Source organism: Choloepus didactylus (assembly GCF_015220235.1).
Source record: "Choloepus didactylus isolate mChoDid1 chromosome 11 unlocalized genomic scaffold, mChoDid1.pri SUPER_11_unloc2, whole genome shotgun sequence".
NCBI classification, from domain to species: Eukaryota; Metazoa; Chordata; class Mammalia; order Pilosa; family Megalonychidae; genus Choloepus; species Choloepus didactylus.
The window spans coordinates 1,102,908-1,125,772 of record NW_023637579.1 but is presented as its reverse complement, the minus strand read 5'-3'; the positions used below and the strand labels follow the sequence as shown (position 1 = coordinate 1,125,772).

The 22,865-nt window shown below is 39.8% G+C and overlaps 1 protein-coding gene and 2 pseudogenes across 4 annotated transcripts in view; 2 read left to right on the top strand and 1 right to left on the bottom strand.

The window, feature by feature from the left end:
* Window positions 1-4,071: 4,071 nt before the first annotated feature.
* LOC119524511 lies at window positions 4,072-22,308 on the bottom strand (annotated as a pseudogene).
* Window positions 22,309-22,375: 67 nt separating this feature from the next.
* LOC119524510 overlaps window positions 22,376-22,865 on the top strand; it is a 47,298-nt pseudogene continuing 46,808 nt past the window's right edge.
* Window positions 22,447-22,865, top strand: part of LOC119524569 (zinc finger protein 596-like) — a 131,102-nt gene continuing 130,683 nt past the window's right edge. For all 4 annotated transcript variants that reach the window (XM_037823262.1, XM_037823261.1, XM_037823263.1 and 1 more), the window contains exon 1: window positions 22,447-22,818. The gene's annotated coding sequence lies outside the window, so the exon portion shown is untranslated. The remainder of the gene's footprint in view (window positions 22,819-22,865) is intronic.

Below are 22,865 nucleotides of genomic sequence, written 5' to 3'. Positions count from 1 at the left end.
CCCAAAAACCACTGTACTGCAACATAACAGTCTTTTCAACAAATGGGGCTGGGAGAGCTGGATATACATATCCAAAAGAATGAAAAAGGTCCCCTACATCACACCCTACACAAAAATTAACTCAAAATGGATTAAAGACCTCAACATAAGAGACAGTACCATAAAACTCCTAGAAAATAATGTATGGAAACATCTTCAACACCTTGTATTAGGAAGTCACTTCTTAGACCTTACACCCAAAGCACAAGCAACAACAAAAATAGATAAATTCTGTACCTCAAAGGAATGTGTCAAAAATGGTGAAGAGGCAGCCAATTCAATGGAATAAAAATTTTTGGAAACCATGTATCTGACAAAAGACTGATATCTTGCATATATAAAGAAATCCTACAACTCAGCAACAATAGTATAAACAGCCCAATTATAAAATGGGCAAAAGATATGAAAAGAAACTTTTCTGAAGAGGAGATGCAAATGGCCAAAAACACACAAAAATTGTTCATCTTCACTAGCTATTAGGGAGATGCAAATTAAGACCACAATGAGATATCATCTCACACCAAGTAGATTGGTTGCCACTAAAGAAACAGGAAACTACACATCCTGGAGAGGATGTGGAGAAATTGGAACACTTATTCATTGTTGATGTGGCTGTATAATGGTACAGCCACTCTGGAAAGCAGTCTGGCAGTTCCTTAGAAAACTAGAGTTACCCTTCAATCCAGCAATTGCACTTCTCAGTATATACCCGGATCCAGCAATTGCACTTCTCAGTATATACCTGGAAGATCTGAAACCAGTGAAAAGAACAGATACTGCATGCCAGTGTTCATAGAAGCATTATTCATTATTGCTAAGAGATGGAAACAACCCAAAAGTCCTTCAACAGATGAGTGTATAAACAAAATGTGGTATATACACATGATGGAATACTACACAGCATTAGAAGGAACAATGTCGTGAATCATGAAAATGTGGATGAACCTTGAATACATAATGCTGAGTGAAATAAGCCAGACACAAAAAGAGATATTCTATGTTACCACTAATGTGTACTCTGTGAAAAATGTGAAATAAATGGCTTATATTGTAGAATGTAGGTGACCTAGTGAGAGACAGCAAATAGTGAAGGGGAATGATAATCTAATGAGAACAGATAAGTTATGGGGGGTAAACTTGATGTTATGGGAATGCTCATGAATGACTATGGTTTGTTAATTTCTGGGGGGGTTGGTAGGAACAAGTTTGCAGAAATGTAGTTATTTTAGGTTAAATTTTTTTCTTATTCCTTCATTTTTAATAGTTTATTTTCTTGGGGTAGGGTTGGAACATAGAAGCAATGTATTTATTTTAGGTTAGTTGTTTTTCTTATTCCTTTGTTCAGTTATGGTTTATTAATTTTCTTGGAGTATGGCAGGAAGCAATGTAGTTATTTTAGGTTACTTTTTTTCTAATTCCTTTTTTTGGATTTTGTTTGAAATGTCATTTTTTATTGTTTGTTTTTTAATTTTTTGATAAAGTTAAAAAAAATAAAAGCAAAACAAACAAACAAACAAAGAACACTGAAAACATTCTGGGGAAAAAAAGAATTTCTTTGTCGCCAAATGTAAGATCGACTATTTTACATGTTCTGTGGACACATGAGGGGTGGAAGTGAGTGTATCTTCTCTATCTAAATGATATAGGCTCTTTCTCTCTCCCATAAACCTAAGTCTGTATGTGCACACACACACACAAAGGTGCACACCTGGCTACACACATTCAAGGATGAAGGCAGGCTTACTTTTTGTGCTGTTTAATTCTTTTATGTCCTTACTTATTTTTTGCCTCCTGTAGTTGTACAGTTTTGATACATACATGCTAAATTCACTCATTATAATTATTGGGTTTTATCTCACTCATCAATAAAATTAAGATTGACCCCTGAACACGAATTTGAAGTATCAAGTCATAGTCTTTCATTGAATAAGACACTGAAGACAAGGAACATGGAAAGAGCTAAGGAGGTGATGATGATAGGGCAAGCAGAGGATTTTGGTTTTTAGAGGAATTTTTATTTCCTGATTTCATGATTATGAAATGTCTGCACATTTATAAGGTATTTTCTGTTTAGTTTGCTGTATATGATGGCTTAGAGCTATGTACCCTAGAAAAATATGTTCTTAAATTTAATCTATTCCTGTGGGGTGAACTTCTATAAATTGGGCCTTTTGCTGAGGTTGCTTCCACTAAGGTGTGGCCCAGCTGAACTAGGACGTGTCTTAATCCTATTACTGGAGGCCTTATGGGAAATGTCACCCAGCGAAAGCCTGAGGAAGAGCCAGGACATGAACATCAAAGGAACCCGTAAGAGAAGGGAGAAGCCAGGAGAGGCCGTCATGTGCATTGCCATGTGACAGAAAACCAACTACCAAGAATTACTGGCAGGCAGCCACAGAATGCCTTCACTTGGGATGAGATTTGGGACAAAATGTGGATCTTATTTTATTTTAAAACTTTCTTTATACACCAAATTCATGTGTTTTTCTTCTTCATTCTGTTCTATATAAAGCATGGAGACAGAAAAGGAGAACACTGGTGGGTTTTACCCTCCTTGGACTCTTCCCATTGCTCCTCATCATCACTATCCCCTTCTGTATGTTTTTCTGATCACAGGAAACACCATCCTGCTCCTGCCCTCTCTCTGGATCCCTGGATCTCAGTCCCATATAAATTCCTGCTCAGCCAGCTCTCCCTCACAGATATCACTCATCTCCCTGGTTGTCCCCAATATACTAACCAACTTACTCTCAGGGACATCAGACATTCCCTACATTGGCTGTGGGGGGCAGGTCTATGTAATTCTGCTCTTGCAGAGAGTGAATGTGCTCTACTCACTCTGATGGCTTATGATCTACTTGTGGCTATTTGTAACCCCTTGAAGTACATGGTCATTATAAATTCTCAAGTTTGCCTGAAGGTGGCTTTGTGTCCTGGATTAAGGGAGCACTTAGTTCCCTTGTCCAAACCACATATACTATGTCATTTCCCAGATGTGACTCAAGGAAAGTCAACCATTTCCTCTGTGAGCTACAGGCAGTCCTCAAGCTGTCATATGAGGACATTTCAGCTTACAAGAAAGTAGAGTTATTACTGTGAATTTCATATCTCCACCCCTTTGGCCTCACCTTTACCTTCTACACTCTCATCTTTTTTAGTAATTTACATGTAATTTCTTCCAAGGGGAGGACTAAAGCTCTTTCCACCTACTCTTCCCATATAATTGTGGTGTTTCTCTACTTGGTCCAGCCATGTTCATCTACATTATCTCCAGCTCCTTTCACATCTTTAAGATAGATGAGGGTCTTTCTGTATTCTATACCATTCTCACATCCATGTTAAATCCCCTCATATATAGTCTAAGAAACGAGGATGTAGGAGAGACTCTGATGGATGTTCTGTGCAAGACATAATCGTAAATTAATTTGATAACACTTGGAGATATGAAATCTTCATGGTTCAGAATACAGTTATCAGGTGTCACCATGTCACTTTGTACAATGAAACATACCTTAAATTCTCAATTTAAAAAACATTACATTATAAAATACTATATATTATGAAAATATTCTAAACCATTGTAAATCTATAATGGGGTGACTATAAATGATCCACATTTAGACATTTAATGATTTTTTCTAAAGTAACTTTTTCTATATAATTTTACATCAGTGATAAGCTCTGATATGAAAAATAGTTTTCCTGATTTATTTAGCATTGACTAGATATAAAATCATTCAAGCAGGGTAAGTCCATGATAAATTTCTGTATCTAATTTTCCTATTTGCAAATAGTAATGATCATAATTATATATTCCCAGACTCTAAGAAAATTTGTTTCAGTTGGATTTTTTTTTTTCACTTTAAAAATGTTTTAATTACAAAGGTAACTTTTAAGCCTGGACACAGAATGATAAACTCGTCATTCAGAGATGCCTGGCCCAGTACCCATGCTGCACGCAATTGTGTGCGTGTGTGTTCACAACAGACTGTTTTCAACCCAAAGAGCTGCACGTGACCTACAGCGTCGCCTCTACCCAAAGAAAAGTCTGGGTAAAGACGTCGTTGAGACGGACATATACCTGCTTGTTGTTAAAGAGGAGCTTGCTGCCTGGAATGACCTGCACAAGTCGCTGCCATCCTTCTCCCGGGCCTCCTGTGGCTTGCCCTTCTGCATGGGGTCCCCGGGGTCCCCTCTCTCTTCCTGCTTCTGGAGGGGTCCACACGAGCCCGGGTCGAAGGCCCTACGGTCGAGGCCATAGATCAGGAAGAGTTTCTTTTTGTTTATGTCCTGGATGTGCCCTCCCACTTTGTGAAGTTCTTTTCCAAACAAGCCACACGATTTAAAGTGAATTACACATTTATCTCCAGTTCTGTGATTTAAAATTTCCACGAGCCCATACTGCTCTATCCACAGCTTCTCCATGATGACGTCATGCACACAGCAGGTAGGGTTGGTCCAGGTGTAGGCTTCTTTATGCTTTAAAATCTTGGGGGTGATGGTGCCGCGGGGCTCCGCCTCCACGCTCTTCCCCCAGAACCTCAGCTTCGGGTAGATGGAGCCGTGGAACACCGAGTCTCGGATGAGGCCTTCTGAGTAAAACGCACTAACGGGAGGGTGGGTGGTGGCTGACCTGCTCGGATATAAATCTGAGGCCTAAATCTTCCCTGGTTAATTGGCAGGTTTCTCCCAGGAGTGGGTTAAACGGTTTGCTAGTCCTCTCCCACTGGGAAGCCACGGCCGAAACCACAAAAGCAGCCACGGACTGCATCCTCATCCTGTGCAGGGGCTGGGCCTGGCGGGAGACCTTGTGGATGAGGCGTACGCGCTCCATGCACTCTGTGATGCGCAGCAGGAGGCTCGGGCGCTCGTTGAAGGCGATGGGCACCGTGATCTCGGACAGCTCCCAATGCATTTTTTTTTTTTAATATACTCCACACGCTCGAGTATATTATCACTTCTGGTAAACACTGGGGGAGGCAATGCGGTCCTGTGCTTCTGAATTCCAGTCTTTTGAGGAGTCCTCTCCCCAACTTTTCCAATCCTACTACTTCTGCTGGTGTCCAAGTGATTCGTTCCAGACACGCTCTGATTTGCCTCGGAAAAGTCCCCAGAAGAATAATCGGAATCGAGTCCATGACAGCATCACAGAACTCCTCACTGCTCACCCTCAGTAGCCCAGCTCCTGCCGCCGCCCGCCGTGAGCTCTTCTACTGAACCATCGTATCCGATCCACAGGGAAAGTAATTTTAGGCGACACACCGTTCCTTGGTAAAAATCCAAGATGTGCTGGTGATTTGGACGCAGGCTCCTCGCGCTCGGGTCGGGCTGCTCTGCCCTCCTGAGTCCCTCTCAGCTGGATTTTAAAATAGCACACCATTGAGAGAATACAGGGAGCAATGGATAGTATTTGCATTAAAACTTCAAGTAAGCTGGTGCTTTTAGGGTATAGTTGGTCTTTTCGGTTTTTGTAAAAAAAAAATTCCATAGTTTTCCAAAAGAAACTTGAGGTTCAATTTTTTCTGTAGTTCAAAAAGACATAAATGGCAATAGAAGTTTAGCCCTGTTCTTCCTATAAATCTGGAGGCTTATTTCTCCATTTTACAACAGATGACATTTCTATCAGAAAACAAACACATGCTCAACTCACCTAATGTATCTCTTTATGTTCACAACCAAGAGCTCATATTTGTCTAAAGTGGGACAGCTGGATAAAATCTCTTTGTAGAACAAACACCAATATTCTTCTTTTGTCCAAGATCCCTTGATATAACATCAAGGATGCCAAATTTCATTTGAATTTTCATTTTTTTCTATACCTTTGGCAAATGAAAAATTTCACTTTAGTACACACTTGGGAAGTCTCTTATTGTAAAAGATAGCTTGTCATCAGCAGAGCACATCCCTGGCTAAGGTGGCCACAATTTGTATTTCAAATCCTGAAATACAATTTGTAATTGTGTGCATATACACTCAAAAATTCCTCTGAGAGAACCAATGAGTAGAGATCATGTGTGGCAGAAGTTCACTCTTACACTTACAACAGCAACTCCTTTCAATCCATTGGTGAACAATGTCCAAGATGTTTTTCTTGATATCAGTCCATGAGGCTATGGGGGTGGGGTGAGTTATGCAGCATAATTTGAATTGGGAATCTCAGCCATGTATTTCTGGACCTTCTCAGGTCTAATTTCAGATGAACAGAGACATCTTACCATGCATATCTATTGGGGCTAGTTGCTGTCACATATTTTGCTTTCCCATGGTTAGGTGCTCAGGGTTTACTAGAACCTAATAGCACTGATTTTCCAAGAGCAAGCAGTTCTCTACCACAGATGGCATCACCTTGTTCTAGAACCCTGGGTGTTTACATTGTTATTCTGCCAGAGGCTTTGTCCAGCATTCTCATTGCCATGGGCTTTTCTGGCAACACTGGAGTCTCATAAAATCCAAAATGTATAGACATATAGAATGTCCTTCAAACTCCAATAACATTTCATTATCATTACCATCCTGAAGAGAAATTAAAGCAGTGTGGATTTCTGTCAGTAAATTGAAGATCTCTAATCACAACCAAAATCTGTTGAATGTTCCTTGTTCTGGGATGCGAGGTCTGACCATCATCTATTTATATGGTACAAAAGATACTTGCCTTCCCATCTGATGAGGGTGTTTCTCTATTTCGGCCCAATCACGTTCATCTACATGATTTCCAGTGTCTTGCACATCTCAGGGAAACATGAGATATCTCTGTATTCTATACCCTACTCACCCCCATGTTTAACCTCCATGTACACAGCCTAAGGAACAAGGTGGTTGGAGAAGCTCTAAGCATTGTTCTGGGAAAAGCCCGATTGTGAAGTAGGATGTTGATATTCAGAATTTCTGCATACTTTGTGAACCTGGTGACAATTCAGGAGCCATCAAATTCATGACTTCTTTGAGGATCAGGACATATTTATAGTTATCAGTTTTTAGCTGTGTTCATATCTACATTATGAAAATCACCAAAACATTTGTAATGATCTAATTTAATGGATGCATAATTTGGCCCCAGCTTAAAAATGTAGGCATTGCCTTGTTAATTTTTATCTGTTCACTTATTAACTATGAAATAGTGAGTTTACAACCAACCACATATGATAAAAATTATAGTTTACCTGATCTGCTTAGCATCAAGGAGACATAATATTAGACCAGTAGAGCAAGTCTGATTTTCTTCTGCAATGACTTTTTCTGTCTGTGAATGAGAATGATCATAATTACTTTCACAACAACAAAATTTGCTCCAGCTAGATTATAAATCAGCTCAATTATATGAGATTTCAGGGTATATAAACAACAGACCTGGATGGAATTTTCATTAAATAGACATAATGTTTTTATTCAACAATTGCATCCTTTAAATATAAATGTTTATTTAAGGACAATTTATGTTTTGGAACAGCATGCCAAATAGCAGATCTTTCATTCTAAATCATCTGCATTATGTACTATGAAAAATCATTTCCATGAAACCATTATATGGATTCCATCATGCTGATAGGGTAGGATGAGCAAGAGTTGGCTAGTATGTGGGAGCCCTTGTAAGACTCTTGAACTCAAGTGTAAATGTCAATGACGGTTTTTGCATTCTAATTGTCAGGGCATGTTGGAATATCCCCTCTATAGTAAAAGATATACTGCTGTATCATCCATCTCCTACTACAAATAAGGAAGCACAGGGCCTGAGAGGCCCTTGTGGGTACTAAATGCAAGAAGTTCACACCTAAAAATACTGCTCCAGCTCCTATAGTGGATAAAATGGTAGGTTGCCTCTTTAGGTGGTGCCCAGAAAAAAAGTCCCCTGCCACAGATACAGATTGTGTAGCAAACAGCCCTATCACTTGGGCCATATGATCCACAGACCCTATAATGTTGTAGGTGTTTTTTGTGCAGAAAGATGCAGTATGGATATTTATATTTTCCCAAATCACCTTGTACAACTAATTTTTAAATGTGTATATGAGATCTTCCACCATTTTAATGCAATTTTATTGGGATATAGTCACGCACCAAATTCCATAGAAAGTATGCAATCAATGGTTCACAGTATAATCATATAGTTTTGCGTTCATCACTACAATCTATTTTAGAACATTTTCATTACTCTAAGGAAAAAAAAAATAAAGGAGAACACCCAAAATATCCCAAGCCCCTTATCCCCCCATTAGTTATTTATTTTTGTCATTATTACTCATCTGCCCATATACTGGATAAAGGGAGTGTCAGTCACAAGGTTTTCACAATCACACGGTCCCATGACAAAAGCGACAGAGTTATACAATCATCATCAAGGATCAAGGATACTGGATTACAGTTCAACAGTTTCAGGTACTTCCTTCTAGCTATTCTAATACACTAGAAACAAAAAAGGAATATCTATATAATGCATAAGAATAACCTCCAGAATGACCTTTTGACCCTATTTGAAATTTCTTAGCCACTGAAACTTTATTTTGTTTCATTTCTTTTCCCCCTTTTGGTCAAGAAGACTTTCTCAGTCCCACAGTGCCAGGGCCAGGCTCATCCCTGGGAGTCATGTTCCATGTTGCCAGGGAGATTTATACCCCTGGAAGTCATGTCCCATGTAAGGGGGAGGGTAGTGAGCTTAGTTGCAGAATTGGCTGAGATAGAGGTGTGGTATGGATTTGTAGGCAAATCCCAGAGGAAAAATCACAAAACAGGCCCCTACAATTCTGGAGCAAGGCTGTGCCATCTCGCATGTTACTGGGGACTGGGGACTATGAAGATGGAATGTTTGACTTTGGAGCACTCAGTGACATTGCAAGTGGAGTTGTCCACTAAGATCTGCGTCTGTCAGACCCACCAAGTGAAATGGTCCAGCAGCAGCCCCTCATAAGATGGAAATGGTATGTCTGGGATCAAGCAGGACAGGACCAGAGGGCATGAGCAAACTGCACAAGCATGTGGCTCAGAGTGGATCTGGAGTGGTTAAAGATTTTTTAATGTATATATAGTTACAGGTGTCGATATCATTTATTAAAGTTATTAAAATGAGAATATTCTTGCATATGAAAGTGCACAGGAAATTTTCACTATTTAAGGGGGAGCAAATGAGCCGAATTTTCATCTGAGATTTCATCCACAGGCAAGAGAGAACCACCTGGGGGAGGGAAGAAGGGATGATGGGAGGATCAACACCTGCAAGTGGGAACTGGTCATCCATTTGTGTTTTTACAAAGACAGCTCTGTCCTTTTCTCCCCCAGAGACTGAGCTCCTCTTGAGATCACAATCCCACGAAATGTGAACGGTAGAGTAGGAAAGAAATGGTCAGAATGTCAGATCCTGTCCTGAAGGGAAAATAGGCTTCCTCCATTGCTCAATGCCCCCCCCCCCCACACCCCAGAGGTCACTCATGAGTGAAGCATGAAGGGGTTTGGTAATATGTGAAGGAGAAGGGGCTACCTTGTGGCCATGTGCCCTGGAAGGTGTGTGCGTTTGTCTGTCATGAAGCTATGTTTACAGAAGAGGCAAACTGCTCTTATTCAGATTGTTTTTATGGGGATCTTGGACATAATAATAGGCATGAAAGCCTTCTAGAAGCCACCTCTTGGTAGTGAATATTTAAGAGTGTAAAGATGCTGCTTTGATCAGCATCTTGGCTTAAGGAAAGTGTGCTTAAACTCAGAAATATTGGAACATCTGATAGGGAGGGAGTGCAGGTTGTTTGAATGTTAATCAATCCCAGATACCCTTGTGGAGTTTAATGGTTGTTATCAGAAACTACCAGGATGATAGTCTGAATTTTCCCTATCTAAACTTCTAGGATGATTGATGGGTGGTTGAGTGGTGAGAAGCCTCAATGTAAGGAATAGATTAAAGAGAAGGAGCATACTTCCTGGACCAGATTGAGATGCCTGAGATATGAAATATCCAATGGACAATCTTTTTCCTCCTCCCCTCCACAGACTTTCATACTGACATCTCATTGACTCTGGGCCACACAAATGGATTAGTCATTGGGGTGTCCTTCCCCAACCCATCTTTCTGACCAAGAGACATTCATAAGAGCTGGGCACAGAACAAGAGCTCTTTGAGAGTTTGGCAAAGGATTATGATGAGGCCAGGGCAATGGAGGGACTGGGGGAAGGAATGCTGTTCTCTTCTCACCATGTTGAGCTATTGACCCAGCACCAAGGCCTGGAGGACGCAGAGGCAGCCAGACTGTGCTAGAGAGTAAAGTGGGCAATGGATTGGAGGATGGAGGACAGACCTATCTGCTCAATAAACTTGGACCTGGGATCTTTTCTCAAAAACCATGGTTTCTCTTTTCATTTATCTGTTTCCCTCACTCTGTCACTCATTGTCCAATTTTCCCTTGTTATGCTCTAGTCCCATGTTGATCCCACTATATGCATTTTTTTTAACCAGGCAACACCTTAAAGGGAAACATAAATAAATAAGGATGTGTGCCAGTTTGAATGTATTGTGCCCCCCAAATGCCATTATCTTTGATGTAATCTTGTGTGGGCGGACGTATTGGTGTTGATTAGATTGAAATTCTTTGAGTGTTTCCATGGAGATGCACCCCACCCAGCTGTAGGTGATGACTATGATTGGATAATTTGCATGGAGGTGTTGCTCTGCCCATTTGGGGGTGGGCCTTGATCAGTGGAGCCATATAAATGAGCTGACAGGCAGAGGGAACTCAGTGCAGCTATGAGTAACATTTTGAAGAGGAGCCACAGCCAAGAGGGACACTTTGAAGAAAGCACAGGAGCTGCAGATGAGAGACAGTTTGAAGACAGTCATTGAAAGCAGACTCTTGCTCTGGAGAATCTGAGAGAGGACAAATATCCCAAGTGCAACTAAGAGTGACATTTTTTGAGGAGCTGCAGCCTAGAGAGGAACGTCCTGGGAGAAAGCCATTTAGAAACCAGAACTTTGGAGCAGATGCCAGCCACGTGCCTTCCCAGCTAACAGAGGTTTTCTCCAGTGAAGGTACCTGATTGCTGATGTGTTACCTTGGACATTTTATGGCCTTAAGACTGTAACTGTGTAACCAAATAAACCCCCTTTTATAAAACCAATCCATCTCTGGTGTTTTCATTCTGGCAGCATTAGCAAACTAGAACAGGGTACTTTCAGAGTGAGAAAGGCTGACTGTGGTGATGATCTGGGGCTAGAAAAAGGGGTCAAGATCACATGAGCATTTGGCTAAGGAAGTTCTCAGCAGTTATCACCCTTTCCATCCTCAATGAGTAAAACTAAAACATCAAAATACAGCTCTCAGAGAAGAACATCATTCAATCTTCTCATCCCCACAAACATAGCAGAGTGAGGGTTTGTACAGTCCCTGGGTAACAAATAAGAAGAAAGTAAACTGAAGGAACAGCTTAGGTCAAAGTACTGGATACTGAAAAATATAATTTTAAATTTGACAAATTTAATTTTTCTGACCACCACAGCTGGAGGAATCCAAAAGCTGCCAGGGACTCCAAAGAGTCACTTGTTGCAGGTTGGAGAACAATACTTCCCCTCAAAAGACCAAAGGACATGGGGCTACATACTGATTACTATTCAATATTTTGCCCTTGGCTCAAAGCAAGACACTCCTCATGCTCCCAGCAAATACTTAGGGAGTGAGTGAAATTTTGGATAAGGCAAAGAACTATGAAACTAAAGATGAGACAGACAAGAGCCAAAAACTGGCATTTGTGAAATACAGGATGGTAGGCAGACTTACAGAAGGACCACCAATGATCCCTGCCACTTGAAATTCACACCCTACAATAACTCCTTCACCCTTGTTTGAGGGCTGGACTAGGTGAATAGAAGAGAATACCACAAAAGGAATGCTTAATCACTTCCCAGGCTGGGTTACCAAGGCCTGTAAATTCCAAGTTGCTATCAGATTCTATTGCCTTCCAAATTTGAAAGCTTGGAGGAAGCAAACTTCCATGTGGGAGTGCCCAGTTGGCAAGGAAATGAGAACAACCTCCAGCCAACAGCCATGGACTAAGGTCCTCAGTCTAAGAGGTAGTTTAAGAGGAAGTACATGTGGCCAATCACCAGGTGAATGACCTTAGAAGTGGATTCTCCCTAAACCAAGCCTTCAGATGAACCCACAGTTCCTTTGTCAAAGTTTCACACTCTGCTAATGCCCTCCACTTTATGTGCAAATGCTAACACAATGTGTAATTGAATTGCTGTTTGGATATTTAAATATTAAATTTGAGAAGTGAAATACATGCATTTTTCTCACAACTGGAAACTCAGCCACTAGGAAAATGCCTGTCACATCTTCAGTGCTCAATAGCATCTGAGAAAACAAATGTCAACATCATTACATTGGTATGTAAAGACATTTACTTTTATATGTAAAGACAAAGGAACATGTAAGAGAACCATAAAATTGAGGTTCATTATTGAAAATGCTCACTACTAAAATAATACAGAACACAATATTTAAAAAGATTTCTGAAAACTATTTAAAAAGTAAAAGACAAACTATTTCCTCTGGAAATAAATGTCTCTACCCAAAATTCAAATCAATTTTGAGGATTTTCTTTACAAATTTATTTCTCTCAGGAGATGTCCTAGGACTTTTAATTTTATTTAAAAAATAAATGAAACATCATATTTATAGTCAAATCAATAATGAAACTTGATAATTCATTCCTTTGAATGCCTAATATTTGAGGCCTATATGATTTTACAGTCTTTAAGACATTAGATAAGTCTGAATTGAAGAGACCTGTATTCTATGGTACTTTTCTTCCTTGATAGTAAAATATGTGCATAGTAGATGCATGAAAAAATAGCTTTCCATTAAATACACGTTGGCAGCATAACTATACAGAGTAAATTGATACACCCAGCCTGAGAGAATGTTGCTAGCTTTACAAGACTTCAGCAGAATTGATCCTCTTTCTGAAAGTTCTCTATAGTACTAACCCCCGAAACCAGAACCTACAAAACAGTGAGACCTCTGGTCAAAGGCATGGAGTTTGATTTTGGATATTTTAGAAGAATTGCAGAATGAGAAGATATAATCTATTTTCATGTGACTTGTATATATATGGTTTGCATAATTAGAGGGAAGGATTTTCTTTAGTCATACTTTGATAAGATTTTTATTCCTTTCATACATGGCTTATGAAATTATATTATTATATTATTAACAATATAAACAGGCACCATCAAAACTGATTTTTCTAGGCTGCGCTAAGATAGAACTCCCATGCACCATCTCATAGCCCAGAGACAGGTGGTTCAGCAAACCACAGCCTGCCGAATCCTGCCTGCTGCCTGATTTTGTACACCTGCAAGCTAAGAATGGGAAGCAAATAAGCAATATGTAAGATGTCAGAAATGCTTAGAATTTGGACACTGGACTTATGAATGCACAGGAAAAAGAAAATACCTATACAGGCCTTCAAGAACAAAACTAAAGAAAGGTTTGAAAGAAAAATAAAACATATTATTATTACAACAAAGCATTGGAGAAACTAATGTAGAAAAGAAAGATCAAGAAAAAAGGATCTAAGAGTGTAACCAGTTCCAGTACCAATAGCAGTGACATATCAGTGATTCTTCATCAGAAAGTGGAGAAACTTCTATTTCATCTTCCTCAGAAGATAGTGACACTGAAGAAATCTCTTCTTGTCCATCACCTTCAGCTTCCTCTACAAGCTCTTCCTCCTCTTCTGATTCACACTCAGATTCCAGCTCTTCCAGTAGCAGTGGCACCAGTGCAGATAGCAGTTCTGAGGATGAACCAAAGAAGAAGAAAAAGAATAAGAATAGAACTGCTCCATCCAAATTGGACTTATGAACTGAAAACATTAAAGTGATTCTCTAAAGGAGATTTAAAATATGTTACGGCCCAAAAGGTTAACTGATCAAACTTTCTAGAGTTCAAAGTTTCTAAATGTTTTACATTGTAAGAGCATAAAAAGTATTAATAATGTATTACATATATAGAGACTTATTTTAAGGGAAATTTTGTTTTGCTTTTTTATCTTTAAAATGTATCTCTAAAATCAAAGCTGAAATCCAGTAAATCTGTTTTTTCCCCCTGTGAAATAAATGCCATATTTTGTTATATGTTAATGGTATGCATCTATCAGACATGTTTTTAGAATAATGATCCGAATATCAGACAATGAATTTCTAATGCTTTTGGCTGTGTGTTATTCTGTAAGATTTAATACCTTGCTATTGTAAGGTTATGAGTTGTCCTACTGTTGATAAATGTGCTCTATTTTTATGTTTACTTTCAGAAAGTTTTTCTGACTTCTGTCCTAAGTGAAAAGTTCAAGGAACTTACTATATATTTACACCTTTGAAATGGTACAAGTTTCACATAGATTTGTTTTATGATTCATTATCTTGTGGTTCCTTATGTTCTCAGAGTCACACTTCTCTGAGGAAAATCATTCCAGAGGAACCTCAAAAGGAGCAAAAAAATCAGAAACTACTTAGGAGTCTAATCTTGGTGACTTTTGATAAATTCAGCATATCAGAAAAGAAAGCTACCATGTAAAAACTATCTTAAAAGTGATATAAATATCTTTGAGTAATGGCATGCCATAAAAGATACCATTTAAAGGAGAAAAGAGGTAGGAAGAAGAGGTAATTTTTGCAGAAAATTAGGGTAATGTTGGTTGCCTTTTATTAAAAAGATTTTTTTGTCTTTCATAAAGATTGCCTTTTGCCATTTCTGCAATTACTGTATAATGGTGTATATGGTTACTGGTCACATATGACAGTCTACTGCATAAATATGAATGACTTGGATTAAATCTGATATGTCTACATAGCATATACACAATTGAAATCTAGCGTGAAAGTCAGGTTTAAAAGGAAATACTACACAATATTTCTTAAAAGTAAAATACTTTGTGGTGATGAGACAATTTGGTTTAACATCACATTATTCTGTGATGTCTTTTAAGCTTTTTGGAAAGTGGTATCATTTGTAGAAAAATCTTGGTTTGGATTCAATATCATAAAAACTATGAATGCTGTCTTTTATATTTTTACGAAAAAGTAGTAGAAAATTACTTTTGAAGAAAACGGGCTTCTACTTATCCTTGAAATGGGTGTATGTTATGAGTTTAAGGAGCCTGTGATTACTTGTAAGGTTTATTGAACCATCTGCTTTCAGTGATTGTAAATAAACTCTCAAAATATAATTTCAAAGACTCCATACAGAATGTATCATTTCACAGGTAATTTTATACATTAATAGTCAAACATATTTTATAATATTTATAGTCTGTAAGGGTAATTTTAGTCATTAAAGAATTTGAAAGAGAAAAAACGTGTACATACATCAAATACTTGCAATTAATAACTCAGTTTGTGCTCACAAGCTTAAAAAAACTGAGTTTTCTAGAGCAAGAAAGAAGCTTTGAGCTCTGGAAGGTGGTGACTGCATCCTTAACAATAAAGTCCCCTGGACTTTCCGTATCTTTGCGTTCAGGTGAGTACCAGAGAGAATTTTCACCAAGAGAGATGGAACTCCTTTATTTTGTAAATGAATTTAATCTGAAGATAATTTTGTGATCTTACTGCAGACATTTGGTGGCAGACTATCTGAGGGTAAGTTCAGTTATTGTTGAGAAAGAATTCCTTTGGGATTTAATTTATAAGTAAAGTTCAGAGGGAACCTGCCTTATTTTAAGATTCTGGGGACTATTTTCCTGCAATTAGAACCATGGAGGTGAAGGGAGACAATAAAATAAACAAATAAATAAAGATATAGTGGCAAAATAGAGGCACTGCCTGAAGATGAAGTAGTATTCTGTTCAAGAGAACTTGGCCAGAGGAGGGAAAGACTAACATAGTTAGGTGTTCTGAAAAGGGAGGAATTCAGAGGAATTAACATTTAAATTGACAATGAAGGAAAATGAATAAGAAATGGGTGTATGTCTGTGTCGGATCAGGAGGGGATGAAGGAAGTCAATAGTGCTCAGTGATGAGAAGAACAATTTTCCACTGTGTTTCTGTGGTGCTGAAAGGAGGTTTTAATAATTTCTGATTGCCTAATGGAACCATGAATTAAGATTGGAAATGAGTGGGGATATAACTTTCACTTCTTTTGGGGAAGGTAATGTCTTCAATTTGAGATATATTTTAATTTAGGTCCCAGTAAATGTTGGGGGAAAATAGATAAAAACAAAATCATCTCCCTATCCAAAAATCCTCTCTACAAAGTTAGAAGAGAAAGAAAAAAACAATATTACTATGAATAAGCATTAAAGCAGAATGTGAGTCATCACAGGCAATCCACAAAGAGATTCAAAGTCAGAAAGAAATGTTTTGCTTTTTATGTGACTAAGCAGAGACAATCAATTTCATACGTATTCTTAGTTTATTTCTAATATCTTCAAGACCAGAGGTAGGTTTACAATTTGTAGCCAGGAACAAACCCCCTTGACCATGATCTGCAGAAGTTATGCTTATCTCTTATCAGGAAGCTGGTAGAAATTTTCTTTGATTACATTTCAAAGAAATGGCCTCCTTTCTTGTGCAGACTTTGTGTGGAAAATTTTGCAAAAGACTTATTTAAACTTTTACACACATTTCAAATGTATGTGCATTTCCAAAGGACAAAGAAAGTGGTGTTAGTTACAATTATGGATTTTCCAAAGTAAATACTCAGATAGATGGGAGGGAGAAGGTAGTCTCTTCCCTTACATTCAACAAGGAGAATAAAGACTTTCTCACTGTAAAATTTGATTTGTCTTTACATAACACATAAGCATACAGGAGTAAGATCTCAGAAGTGAAATCCAGATGATAGTATGTTCCCAGTCATTGTGCAGATAGAAATGAAGGAAATGTCATAAACCAAAAAAATTGGGCAGATAATGGCACAGTGATGAAATGAGCAGAGAAGAAAGGCTAGAACTGATCAAGATGTTTCAATAATATTATTTGAGGAATGTTTTAATTTCTTTCACTGCTCAAGCAAATGCCATGCAATAGGTCAGCTTAAGTAATGGGAATTTATTAGCTCATGGGTTTAAGGCTAAGAGAATATCCAAATCAAGGTGACACCAAGACAATGCTTTCTCCCAGAAGCCTGGTGTTCTGATGCTGGCTGCTGGTGATACTTGGTCCTTAGGTTGTCACCTGGCAGGGCACATTGCAGCATCTCCTGGTCTCTCCCTGCTCTTCTGGTTTCTGTTGGTGTTCGGCTTCGGGCTGCTCCTTCTGTGGCTTTCTCTCTGAATTTCAATCTCTTCTAATTGACTTCTGTAATAGGGTTAAGGCCCATCCTGATCGAGGTGGGCCACACCTTAACTGAAGTAACCTCAACAAAAGGTCCAGTACAGGAGGATATGGCCAGTCCTTTTACCAAGTGTTCCAGTTTGCTAAAACTGTCAGAAATGCAATACACCATAAATGGATTGGCTTTTATGAAGGGGATTTATTAGTTCACAAACGTACAGTTCTAAGGCCATAAAGGCGTCCAAACTAAGGCATCAGAAAAAGGATACCTTCATTGAAGAAAGGCCAATGGCATCTGGAACACCTCTGTCAGCTGGGAAGGCATGTGGCTGGCATCTGCTGGTCCTTTGCTTCTGGTTGCATTGCTTTTAAGCTTTTGATTCCAGTGGCTTTCTCTTTAAGCATCTGTGGGTTCTCATTTAGCTTCTCCAGGGCAAACTCTGGGCTATATCTCTTAGCTTAGCATCTCCAGACATCTTCTTGTCTGCATCTCCAAGCATCTCTGAGCTCTCTCAGCTCCTGTGGGTCCTCCTTGCTTCTCTCAGGGGCACGCTTTGGATTACCTCTCCAGGCTTCTCTTGGCTCTCTTAAAAGTCTCCACCTGATTGGAATATATCAAACTGATTGGATTCTCTCATTGTGGAAGACATTCCCTTAATTGCGCATAGATGTAAACAGCCACAGATGCAATCAATTGACTGATTTAATAAACCAGACTTCTGGTTCATTAACCAGTCATGAAATGTCCTTGCACTAAAGGTTAGGCTAGTACTTACTTGGTCAGACAGCTGGGCACCATAACCTGGCCAAGTTGACACATGAGCATAACCACCATACAAAGGAATCAAGAAAATCCGTTGCAGTTAAGACGACAGAAATTTTAAAAAGAGGCAGTGAAGCAAGCACTTGGAAAGGCAGCAACTGGCCTCTTAGTAGTAAGGAATGTTCTCAATGGATTGAGGAGGCTTTCATGAGATGTGTACTTCATTTATTTGTAAAGTTGTGAACTGTGACTTTCTGTCAAAATTGCTTTGAGAATTAATGATCATAGCAACAATATAACATCTAAGTGGAATGTGCCAGGACCTGTTCTAAGCATTTTACAATATTAATCTTCTTATGAACTCTCTGAGTTGGACACCAACTGTTACCAACTATCTCATTTTCTGAAGAGTAAACTGAGGGATTGAGAGGATAAACAAATTACCCAAAGTGGCTTATCTAAGAAGGGACAGACCTGGCATTGAAATCCAGGCAATGCAGCTCTCATTACTGAGTTGTATAACATTATCCAGGAAAAGCTAAGAAGGCTTTCCTAAGGCTTTCCTAGCTTTTCCTGGAGGACTCTTGAGAGAAAGCTCCAGACATGACTTAGGTGGTCCAGGTATCTTCAGTTATGCTTGGTGGCTGAAAATTTCAAATCCCTCCTTTACATCAATTGAAATAATCTTTTATATACTCCTCATCTTAAGGAGGTTAAAACTCCTGTTATAAAAATTATTCATTCCCTTTGGTTCCAAAATACATAGGCATATATTTTTTCTACACATATTTATACAAATAAATGCACAAATATTTATTCATTCATTTTTGTCTGATTTATACACACAATACACACATACATACAAATACACACATATATATTACCTTTCTTCAACTTCCCACGTAGTTGCTCAGTGCCAGCTCTACACAATGCTCTGTTAAATGAGCTATAAAATTTAACTATCAAGAACCATCTGAGACTTCATACCATAAGGAAGTGCACAGAGCTGGTCTCTGAAATAGAGTGCACATTGCCTCACATCATGGTTAGCCACTACCCAAGTGATTCAACTCTGAGAGTAGTAGCAGCATCTTGAAAATGCACTCATATTGTACACTCAATGTATCCTGTATATTACAGTGCAGACAGCTGTTCCTGTTTTGTAAAACAGAATAATGTACCCTTATTTCATTCATTTATTCTGTTCTAAAAACGTGACATTTGTGTGTATGAAATCATAGCTGGCATGCTCTCTTTCCTTACCTCCTAATATGGTCTCCTATGCAGAGACCATAGTTTTCTGGCTCCCACTCTGTCTTCCTTCATGGTACCAGATCATGTGTTCTCTACACCTTCCGCAACCTTCAATTCCCCATCTCCCACCTCAGCCTCCCCAGCACTTTTCTCAAAGTCAGAGGGTAAAGATCCATAAGCAGAAGAATACAGGAGGCCTTTCCCAGAATAAATCAGGTTAACAACAGAAGGGGATTGGAGGACACTCAACAGTTGGGAAATCCAGTCCTTCATTTCTCCTAACCCAGGAAACTCTACCAAACCATTTGAGAATCACTATGTAGAGGGAGACACTATGGGAGTGGTTGAGTCAAAACAGGTTATCTTGGTATTCCAGAGTTCATGGTTAAAAGGCAGGAGTAGAGAGATGGGGACCAAAGCCCTGGAAAATATAGATTTGACACTTCAGCCATGGCTTTTGGGCTCAGCATACTCCTGCTGCAATACTGCTATACATGCAGGCTTTTTTTAAATTCAGTTTTATTGAGATATATTCACATACCATACAATCATCCACAGCATACAATCAACTGTTCATAGTACCATCATATAATTGTGCATTCATCACCACAGTCAATTTTTGAACATTTTCCTTACTCCCCCCAAAATGAGACTAAAAATGAAGTTAAAAAGAACACCCAAAGCATTCCATCACCCCATCCCACCATATTTTTCATGTAATTTTTGTCCCTATTTTTCTACTAATCTTCCATACACTGCAAAAAGGGAGTGTGAGCCACAAGGTTTTCACAATCACACAGTCACACCATGTAAACTACATAGTTATCCAATCAACTTCAAGAAAGAAGGATACTGGGTGTCAGTTCGACAGTTTCAGGTATTTCCTTCTAGCTATAGCAGTACACTACAATCTAAAAAGAGATAGCTGTATAATGCATAAGAATAACCCTTAGAGTGACCTGTCAACATCATTTGAAATGTCTCAGCCACTGAAACTTTATTTTGTTTCATTTCTATTCCCCCTTTTGGTCAAGAAGATTTTCTCAGTCCCACAATGCCACTCCTACCTGCTGGTTTTTATAATTAATCTTCAAGTTAAATGATTCATTTCTGCTCTCCCAATTGCTTCTCATTGGAAATAGTCTAATTTCACACACTGATAGCAGGAACACAGAGAAGTGATTTCATTTGCCTTGTCACTATTATAAAGAGCAAGACGGAAAAACATGGATGAATCATGCAACTCAATCCTCTGAAGTAAGACTTGTGGCAAAAGAATTGAGGGGAATTGCCATATAGCAAATTGTTACTCTGAGACTTGCTCACATGGTTTTAAAAATTCAGAATAGACCATAAAAGCATTAAAGGGGAACACAAGCACTATTCTGAGCTATTTAATTTGTTCCCACCCAGCCTTACAGTAGCCCTCTGAGTCAGCTTCTTTTTCCTTCTCTTTATTTACAGATAGTAACAGAGATGCAGAGAGAGCTTAAGACACACTCCAGACACAGTAACAGGTGGAGACAATTACTCAGGCCACGCAGCAACTAAGGCACTTGATTACACCTTGCAGAGTGTGGACATTATGGACTCCAAGGAGCTCACAGTGGATGAGACACTGATATAAAGCCTTTTAGGAACATAAATTATTTTCTCAGTGTAAAACAAGCTTTGCAATTCTAATTAACTTGTAAATTATTCACTCCCTGGGGACAAGTTTTACTTGCCATTATAGCAGCAAACATGAGAAATTCATGAGAATGGTAAATGAAAGATGTTTCTTTACTTACGCCATGGCCCCTCTTCAACCCCTATGCCAGGGAGCACCTGGCAGGAATTCCTTGGGGCAGGTTCCCAGGAGTAGAATTGTGGAGGAGCGGCACCAACCACCCCTTGTGGTTAAGCAGCCCCTGCTGGGCTTCTTTGACCCCTGCAGCTTTGTGCACCCTGGGCTGGGAGCACCGGGTTGAGCCTGCCATGCTTCCAGGTGGCAATGAGTTTCTGGACAGATCACCTTTGAAACCGGTGCCCTATTGACAATAGTGCCAACCAGACCTTGTTCCAGGTTCAAGACTCTCACTGTGGAGAGAATTTAGAGATGAGAGGGGCCAGTGAGAATAAGTATAAAGTTTAATAAAGAAAGAGGGAAAGAATGCACATTAATGAGATAACATGGACGTGTTCAAGGCAGAAGCACACTAGGAGTGTCAGTGGGTTAGCTTGTTTTTAGGAAGGTTTTGCTGGTGGCAGGTTTCCATAGTAACCTTTGAACATTAGGGTCTTACAAGGTTTATATTAACTAGGGTTTGCATTAACTAGGTGTCTTCTTTGTTCTAGAAGGAGATAGTTATCAAGAACTTGTGGCCTGCTGTCACATATCCAAAATTTGTCTTTGGACAGCTGTTTAACAATTTGTATGACCCCATGCTTTTTGTTATTAACTAAGGGTTTGCTTCAGGCCCATGATTTTACAAGCTTTTATGGTTTGGGGATGCTTCAGAGCTTTAGGGGAAATTTTGTAATCATGAAGTCTGCAGCTGAAGTTTGCAGATTTGTGTTAACTCTTAGGAAGCTGAACAGAAGACTAGGGATCAAAGCCTTGATGCCCTGTTCTATCGTGCCTCACCTTCATTGAGGCCCCAATAAATTTATCACAAAACTGCACTGGTGGGAGGTTGGTGCGATGGAGGCAGGGAGGATTCTGGCTAAGCAGGTCCTCTGTGGGGAGTCCTGTGGGAGGTCACAGACACCCTTTGTGATGCACTAAGAGCTTCATCCTGGGATTGTCCAGACGGTGGGAGCAGCGATAAGGCCCTAATGTGGACAGGGGAGCCTGGGTGCTGGGTGGAGGCTCCCCAGCTCCTGCTCATTCTCTGGGTCCTTCTTCCTGAACCTGCAGTGCTGACCGCGCTGGGGGGTCCACTTCGCCCAGGCTCAGTTTACTGGCACTGAGAACCGTCGGAACACAACCCCAGTTACTCCGCTGTCGGGGAAGGGGGCGCATATTCTCCACCAAGCAGAGCCCGAAGCTTCCCGAGCTGTGGACCGCCGGCCGATAGAGGGCGCACGAAATGGCCTTGTCAGATGAAACCCCACCGGAAATGCCTCCCTGTTCCTTCCCCGACCAGCCTGAAAGACGAGCGCGTAATTCCTGCGGGACCCGCGCGGGAGGCGCCCGCGGCCCGGGAGTGCGCCAGCTGCCTCCGCCTGAGTGAGCGCGAGTACAAAACCTTCATTTTCTGTCCGTTTCCAGGTGGTTTATTCCCTTCTCAGGTAATATTTCAGCAAGAGGTGTTTTACCGAAGAATCCACTCATGGAGGGCTTTGCCAGCTCGGGATCCGGCAAGCTGTGGGATTTCTTATGGAGTAAGGACTGTTTCTAGAGACAATCCTCATAGAGATTCAGGAGGAGAAAATCGTCTGCAGTACTGAAAGGCACATGCGAAATATTTCAGCCTCCCATTGGAGCAGTTGGGGACAGGCCGGTCCTGGCTGAGCCATGTCAGAGCCTGAGGTGAAAGCCTTTTTATTCATTTTATTGGTTAATTTTTCCTGCACCGC